This window comes from Microtus oregoni, unplaced genomic scaffold (genome assembly GCF_018167655.1).
Source record: "Microtus oregoni isolate MIOR12 unplaced genomic scaffold, Mior012 000013F_ref0000133, whole genome shotgun sequence".
Classification (NCBI taxonomy): domain Eukaryota; kingdom Metazoa; phylum Chordata; class Mammalia; order Rodentia; family Cricetidae; genus Microtus; species Microtus oregoni.
Window position 1 is genome coordinate 33,694,305 of NW_024543072.1, and position 9,430 is coordinate 33,703,734.

Genomic DNA, 9,430 nt, shown 5'->3' on the forward strand with positions numbered 1-9,430 from the left:
TGTTTAAAAACAGTATGAAGATGTTTGCTAGGCCTTGTGGCAGGTTTTGCTTTTAGTTCTTCTTTTCTAAGTGCAGTATGTGCTATACCTCACAGATAATATCCTCTTAAGAGTAAAGGAGCCGTAGCTGAAATTCAGTGCAGGCACACGTCTGTAGTAGTAAGGGCGGCGGGGCTGTGTCCCCAGCACCCCAGCCGCCTGCTCGGCTAGCTTATGCCCCAAAATAATTACACGGAAACTGTATTCTTTTAATCACTGCTTGGCCCATTCTCTTCTAGGCTAATTCTCACATATTAATTTAGCCCATTTCTAATCATCTGTGTGTAGCACCCCAAGGTGCACTTACCAAGAAGATTCTAGCCTATGTCCATCCTGGGTTGGAGCTTCATCCCAGGAGCGGGGCATGGCGTCTCTCTCAGGCGTCTGCTCCAGAGAGAAGAGCTGTCGAGACTGACCTCACTTCCTCTTCCTCCCAGCGTTCTGTTCTGTCTACTCCTCCCACCTATCCTTTAACCAATAAAATGGGCCAAGGCAGTTCCTTTATTAGCCAATGACCTTCCTCCATCATTTCCCCTTTTTCAGTTTAAACAAAAAAAAAAAAAGGCTTTAACTTTAACATAGCAAAATTACATATAACAAATCAGTTATCAAGTAAAAGTTACAATAATCTTTATCATAACTAAGGAAAACTATAACTATAACTAACTATTCTTAACTCCATCAAAGACTCCAGAAAGATACAATACTACCTAAGCAAACAAGAAAAAAGCAACTTTTAAAACTCTAGAAATGACAGAGACATCTCGCTGCCTGGACAGTCACCCAAAGTTCCTCTGTACCATTGGGGCATCCATCTTCAGCCTTCAGGCCCATGGTATCCAGCAGACATTTCCATAAAGCAGGAAAATTCAAAGTCAGTTCAGTCACTATCTGTTGTGTCCTGCAGAATGTCTCGCAGACTCTTTCATGAATCAGGAACCCCGAAAGATCATCTCACCTTAGGCAAGTTCAGTAGTCCTCTCTCTGCGGGTTCTCTGTGTCCAGTTTATGCAGTAGTCTAGGCAAGAGCAGTTTCTTGCCCAAATGGCTATCAAGCTCCATAAGGTGCCTCTTCGATGCCCATCTTCCTCTTGAAGTACATTGGTGCTGCCAGGAGCAGAGTGTCTCATTGTCATGAAAAGTCCTCAGTTATTAAAACATTAAATGTCCTATTCTGTAATCTTTGAAAGACATGAAGAATGTCTATCTAAAATATATCTCTATATATCTAGAAAATCTAACTAACATGACTACAAGCTTTACTATTATCGATGATTATCCATTAACAACCTATATTTCTTAATTATACAGTACATATTTAAATGAACTACACAATCACAATACCTTAATCAAAATCAGAAACACTTATACATATAACAAAATTGACCTTAAATCTCTATCAATAAAGCAAAATCTATACTAATGTAAATTATTCATACCTATATCATATCCCCCTTTAAATGTAAAAGAACATTTATAAACCATATTTAGGAACATGGGCACAGTTTTTTCTCTCCAAACTGCTTCCTGCTGAATGGGGGCGTCGTTAATTAGGTCTTTCATGGTATAACCTGTGTGCTAGTTTCATCTCAGTTGGCAGTTGAGCGAAGCAATTTTCTGAAGATGTTCACTGCAACCCTTCAGGAGGGCGTGGTCCATCATACCAAATCGGAATAGAAGAAATGAACAGCGTCTCATCCTCTGTGAAAACAAAATAAGAAACTCCTTTCCAAAGTATCATATCCTTAGATCCAAATTCAAAATATCTATGTTGGATTAGTTCAGCAGCATTTATAAATAAATATCTTTTAGCATCTGTTGCTCCTTCCTCAGCATTTAAATAATTTAAAGAGAGCATAATAGCATACAGTATCAAAATTCTCTGTGTATTTTCCATCTTTGTGCAGCTTTGTTTTAACCTCTATTTTGTTTATTTTTACTTTTAACTCTTTGCTTTTTGAGACAGGTTCTCTGTATCTTTGACCTGAAGTAACTCTGTAGACCAGGCTGTCTTTGAACTCTCAGAGATCTGCCTGTCTCTGCCTCCCAGGCATTCGGGATTAAAGGTGTACACTACGACACCTTGAACTCACAGAGATCTGTTTGTCTCTGCCTTCTAGGCACTGGGATTAAAGGCGTGTGCTACCACACACAACAACTCTCTTCCTTTTTTTTTTTACTTTAAGAACTTCAACTTTTAGTCTGCATATATTTTTAACACACTTTAAACCATTCAGAAATTTTCTCTGTCTTTGAATCTCTCTTTACTGTATATCTCTCTTTTTCTGACCACATGAATCTTTAATTTACCAAGCAATCTCAGTAGGACTAAAGGCGTGGCTTTGCCAGCTAGATTCAGTCCATTCCTTAGCTTTCCAGCCTCATGGCGGATATACAGGCTGTAGCCATGTTTACTGCAACAACTGTATGGCATTTCAAGGTCCCTGCCAGCAAGTGAGCTACAACAGACAACACTCAAGTCCTCTCTCGGTAGCCGGCCCTCCTGCCTCAAACAGTCAGAGTTTGCCCTGGCAGAATGGCCCAGAAAGCCGGCATTTTTAAACGGCGCAGCTTTTTTCCTGCAACGGCTGAAAACCAAAAAGCATGTGTTCAGCTTTTCGTCAACACCATTTAAGTGTTTCGTGGCAGGACCTCTTAATGAGCTGCAGGGTTTTGCAGCTAAAGCTGAGTCAGGAAGCCTCTCTTAGATGAAGCTCTTGCTTGCCTCTAGCAAGCAGAGCAGACCCGAGAACACAGCTAGTCTAGTTGCCATCAAACAAATCGTAGCACTTTACTCCAAATGCTCTATTCAAAAGCTCTGTCTCCCGCAGGAGCCAGACAGAGATCACAATGGCGGCACAGCCCCAGGAAGTCGCGCTTTAAAATGGCACAGCGTTTTTTCTGCTACTGTTGCAGAATCAGGAAATCTCTCTACAGCACGCCACCAACAAACAGCAAAAATCTGTGTTAAACTCTCTCTCCCTTATTTTTAAGCCTTCTCAGGTTTTTAAAGTGGGTTTAGTCCATCACGTGGGGTGCCATATGTAGTAATAGGAGCGGCGGCGGGGCTGTGTCCCCAACACCCCAGCTGCCTGCCCGGCTAGCTTATGCCCCGAAATAATTACACGGAAACTGTATTCTTTTAATCACTGCTTGGCCCATTCTCTTCTAGGCTAATTCTCACATATTAATTTAGCCCATTTCTAATCATCTGTGTGTAGCACCCCAAGGTGCGCTTACCAAGAAGATTCTAGCCTATGTCCATCCTGGGTCGGAGCTTCATCCCAGGAGCGGGGCATGGCGTCTCTCTCAGGCGTCTGCTCCAGAGAGAAGAGCTGTCGAGACTGACCTCACTTCCTCTTCCTCCCAGCGTTCTGTTCTGTCTACTCCTCCCACCTATCCTCTAACCAATAAAATGGGCCAAGGCAGTTCCTTTATTAGCCAATGACCTTCCTCCATCACACGTCTGTGTAGCTCTTTGTATCTGGAAGGCCAATCGCTTAGGAAAAGGGTGCTGATGTGATCTTGAAGTACCTGCCAATTCATGATTTTATGATATTTTGAGATCTTGCGTGTTTTTAGGCTAGTGAGCAGGGACGTGCAGTGGAGTTTGTTTGATCTCAGTTCAAGGGTGGGGTTTACAGTTCCACTTTGAGTATTCCCAGCCCTGCTGTGACGAAGTGTGAAGCACTTGAAGTAGCTACTGCTTCAGCTGTGCCATCAGCGCGCCAGGCTTCTGTTGCAGTGTGGCAGACGGTAAGTGGCAGAGCCTTAGTAACATAAGTTGACAACATAAAATGGCATCCATCCTAGCAGGAGCTGGTAACTGACTGCTAGGCTTGGACATGTACAAAGTGAGTTTCTGAAGGTTGGCTGATCTGAAACTAAAGAAAAATAGGTCCAATAGATAGAGATTCTGTTAAAGATGGGAGAGGTCAACCCATGGCATCCTAACTAACACTAATGTATGCTGTGTACTCAGATAATGCTACTGCATGTAATAGAGTGCTTGCTTAGAATGCATGGAGTCTTGGGTTCAATCTCTAGAAGTGCATGCACTGGCCATATGTGGTGGAGGATCTGGAGTACATTAGACCCTATGTTAAAAAATTCGGAAAAAAAAATCAAATGAAGTCTCAAGTTTGGGCTCTTGCACATGGCTCTTGTCTGTTAAATGTCCAGCATTTTTTCCCTGGCCTTTTCTATTGTGTTTGCTTAACTTGAATAAGGAAAGAGGGGAAAATAGCCCCCTGAGCCCTGCCTGTCCTTTTCAATTTTATTGTGAAGTCAGTAGTGAGGGCGTGCAGAAGCCTATGATGGAAGCACTCTTATCCTTGTGGCTTTGGCCACCTGGGTGCACTGCACAGCAGTGAACCAAATCCAGAATGCTCATGGTGAATTTGTATGCCTTCAGAACATTGTACCTGTTCTGATACAGTGAATTTTAAAATACTTTGTTAAAACAAATGAAACCATTTTTATAATTGTGTAGCTGTAGTTGATTTTGAATGTTACTGATTGCATACCTATATTTATATTCAAAAATACATTTTTGAGCACTGCCTTATCTATGTTAAGGATCTGTTTCATATTATATTTTCTTTTGCTAACTTATTTCAAAGAGAAAGAGTGTTGCTAGAGGGCTATCTCTCCCTTTCATAGTTTTTTCCCCCTGTTTCTTTCTGCCAATAAACATAGCATCGTGATCTTTAACAAATCTAGTGTTGTCTCTTTTTAATGTCTGTTTCTCTGGGACTCACTTAGCCAAACAAATATAAGTTGATGTCTTAGTGTGTAATACACATTGTAGGTATGTTAAACTCCCTACCCCTGTATATATACACACACACACAATTGCTATATGGTCTTTTTCTCAAACAAATTAGAGCTTAAAATTGACCTAAGGACTACCAGCATTGGTCTTTCTGACATTGAATACAATGTGACCAGCAGCTTCATGCTCCCACTGCCATGGTTTTGCATCCCCTCAAACCATGAGCCTTCCTTGAGGAAGGTGCTTTATGTCAGCTTTCTGTCACAGCAGTGTTAAAAGGAACCAACACAGAAAACACCATGGCTCTTCAAAAAGATCATGTTTCAGCTACTGAATCCAAAGATTCTGAAATAGGTAAACTTCCAGGTAAGATTTCAAAAGGTTGCTAGTGAAAAAGGACGACTCAGAAGACAAGGAATTAAGATCAGTTTCTGGAGAGAAAAGGAGTAATATAAAGAAAAAGGTCAGCAAAATAGATGAGAAGATCAGAAACACAGACGAGATAGCAACAGGAAGGAAAAGTTAGTAAAGAAGTTGAAATCCTGAAATGATGGCGGAAGTTACAAAATAATCCCACACTAGTTCAGAATTGCGTATAATAAAGGGTTATTTATTTAGGGGAGAGTTGCAGATCACTGTCCTAGATCACAGTCCTCTGCATGAACGGGGAACAGGAACAGAATGTAGCAGACAGAAGCAAGAGAGAGCGCAGGCTTTACAGCTGCATTCATAGCATAAGAGACCACACCCAAGTGGGCTGGTATATTTCTGATAGGCGTGAATGGCCCACATATCTGAGTTCTTCATCCAGAACAGTTCAAAGACTTGAGATGATCAAGCCTCACAGGATACTCAGTCGGGACTTGATCATAATTCTAAATTTTCTTTAGGTCCTCATAAGATTATCAGTACCCCCCCAATCAGCAGGAAGTAGCCTGGAAAACTACACCCACAAACCCCCAAAATAGATTATGGATATTTTTCTTTGTTTAGAGTGTTGGTTACAAGATGTTACGGATAATGGTCTGGACAAAAAGCTGAACAAAGGATATTAGATTCAGAGTTCTTTTTTTTTTAAAGGGAGGGGGAAAGTGCTTTGGGACAATGGTCTGTACCCTGTCAATTGTATTTTAATAAAATGCTGATTGGCCAGTAGCCAGGCAGGAAGTATAGGCAGTCCGACCAGGAAGGAAGTAGAGGCGGGGCAATGAGAATTCTGGGAAGAGGGAAGTTTCAGTCTGCAGTCATTACCCAGACACAGAGGAAGCCAGACACAGAGCAAGCTTCTTATTGGCTAGTTTTTACATCTTAAATTAACCCATTTATATTAATCTGTATATCACCACATGGCTGTGGCTTACCAGGTAAAGGGTAAAGTTCCATCTGGCATCTGTGCCTGGTGGGGCTACATGGCTTCTCCCTGACTCTGCCTTCTCTCTTTATATATCTTTTCCAGCCTGGCTATATTCTGTTAAGTCATTGGCCAAAAGCAGCTTCTTTATCCATTAACCAATAAAAGCAACACATATTCAGAAGGACTTCCTACACCAGAGGGGAGTCAAAGTTCTTTTAACTTTGTTACATAGAGGATCAGTTGAATTCATTCCTTCTTTTTAAAGTTTGTTTTATGTGTAAGGGCCTTTTGCCTGCATGTGTGTATGTGTACCTCACGTGTGCAGTGTCCACAGAGGCTGGAAGAGGGCACCAGATCCCCTGGATCTGGAGTTACAGATGTTCGTGAGCCTCCATGGGGGTGCTGGGAACTGAACCTGGGTCCTTTGCAAGAACAGCAAGTGCTCTCACCTACTGATCCATTTGTCTAGCTCCCAGTCCTTCTTGTTATTATTAGAGGTTACACTCAAGATTTAGAATAATGTTCTAGACACCTGAAAACTCAGAGCAGAAATAATTTTGTGTGATGTGTCTGTTGAAAACTAACAGACACTACTGATGAGTAGTGAGTTTGCTTGTGGTTTGCAAAATTTAACCTTTCACACATGGAAAGGGATGCCTGGGAGGTTATCCTAAAGGTTATCTTAAAAGGCTCCTATGACATATTGGAACTGACCCTAGCCACTAATGAAAGAGTAATCCTCCCCAAATCACCCCAAAGCTAGTAATCCCCAGGGCTGTGTGTTGGTGATTAAAAAAGAAAGGTAAGAACAGCTGTCTTTTTGTTCAGCTTAATTCGGTCCATGTACCTGGGTGGGTGTTAATTTCCTGGTGGCGCTGGCTCAGCGAGAGGGAGGTGTTAGGTTTCTGCAGAGACTGAATGTGCAGAGGTGAATTCTGCCTGCTGTGTGCCTGGGGAGCAGCACAGTTCAGGGGAGCTCAAGCTCGTGGGCTCAGGTTGCGTGCCTTTTAATTTCTGTCCTTTAAGTTGGACACATGGACCACTATGTACCTTAGGACATGACAGTCCTATCAGGTATCAGCTAGACGGCACACTTTAATTAACAGTGCATCACCTCACCCCCACCTCTAACCATGAGCCCTGCTGAGCCTGTGAGTCAGAAGTCAAGTCATCAGATAGAGAAGTAACACCTTCATCCTGTTCTGTCACATTATCTATCATCTATCTATCTGTCTGTCTGTTTGTCTACTCTCTATTTCTACTATCTATAATCATCTATCATCTATCTATCTATCTATCTATCTATCTATCTATCTATCTATCTACCAATCATCTATCCATCATCCATCTATCATATCTATCATCTATCTATCTCATCTGTCCTCTATCTACCAATCATCTATCTATCATCTACCTAACAATCATCTGTCTGTCTGTCTGTCTGTCTGTCTGTCTATCTATCTATCTATTCATCCATCCACCAGGTAGGCATGGTGCTGGAGTAGTAGCTGAGAGCTTACATCCTTACCAGCAAGTAGGAGGCAGAGAGAGCCAACTGGGAATGGTGTGGGCCTTTTGAAACCTCAAAGCCCACCCTCAGTGATATCCTTTAACCGTACCATGTGGAGCCTAGAGCAGGGAACCCAGCTACACTTTTTCTGGACTTCAGAACTGTAGAAACTATGAGATAACAAAAGATGTTGTTTCAGGCTCTACATGTGTAGCAAATTGTAAGGAAGGAATAAGAACCATAATATCCCAAGCAATCCATGTATCTACTAACTCAACTTCTAATTCTCTATCAAGGGTAATGTGCATCTCAGCAAAGTCAAACATATTAATCAATCAACTCAAGTTTTATTTCTTTGTCTTTTACATTTGTTCATGTTGAGAAAGGATTCCTTTTGAGTAGCTTTGAACTCTAGGAAGAGCACAGGCTCTCAGGACAGTTTTCACCAAGATTAAGACAATTATCCGAGAAAGTGAGACTATGTATGACTTGTTTCATTTAGTGGACACATCCAGTTCCATCTATTTTTGTTGTAAATTGGAGCCTTTTATTCTTTGTATGGCAGAAGAATGTTCCACTGCACATATGTGCCACATTAAAAACATTCATTTATCAGTTAATCCAACATCTCTTTATGATAAAAGTAAGTCCTGGAGAATCTAGAGATGCAGGGGACATATCTCTGTAGTAAGTGGAGTGGGCAGTGTCCCGCCGCCCAGCTAGCTTAACCCCTGAAATAACCACACAGAAATTGTATTAATTAAAACACTGCCTGGCTTATTAGCTCTAGCCTCTTATTGGCTAACTCTCACATCTTGATCTAACCCATTTTTAATAATCTGTGTAGCACCATGAGGTCATGGCTTACCGGGAGAGATTCTAACCTATGTCCATCTCAGGCCGGAGATTCATGGCATCTGCCACACTTCCCTTCTTCCCAGCATTCTCTTCTGTCTACTCTGCCCACTTAAGGGCTGCCCTATTAAAAGGCCAAGGCAGTCTCTTTATTCAACCAATGAAAGCAACACACAATCAGAAGAACCTCCTACATCATATCTCAACATAATAAAATCAGTGTACAGCCAGTCCACAGCCAGCATTATGCTAAACAGGAAAGCTCAAACATTTTCACTAAAATCAGGAACAAGATCAGGATGTCCACTGTCTACATTCCTGGTCAATAAGGTCTTGAAGTTTGAGCTAAAGCAATTAGTCAAAAAAAGAAGACAAAGATAAATAGGAAAGGATGAAGTCAAAGTATACTTATTTGACTGGGTGGTGGTGGCACACGCCTTTAATCCCAGCACTCAGGAGGCAGAGGCAGGTGGATCTCTGTGAGTTCGAGGCCAGCCTGGTCTACAGAGCTAGTTCCAGGACAGTTAGGGCTGTCACACAGACAAACCCTGCCTCAAAAAACCACAAAAAGGATACTTATTTGCAGATGATCTGATTTTATATTAAAATACCATAGAGAGTCCATCAGAGGGCTGGAGAGATGACTCAGTAGTTAAGAGCACTGGTTGCTCTTCTGGAGGTCATGAGTTCAATTCCCAACAACCACATGGTGGCTCAGAACCATCTATAATGGGATCTGATACCCTCTTCTGTCCTGCAGACATATCAGAAGACAAAACAATCACATACATAATAAATAAATCTCTAAAAAAATTAAAAAAGAGTCCACAAGAAAACTATGGCTGATAAACACAGTGCAGCAAGGTAGGATAGAAGAGAAACACTGATTTTTTTTCAA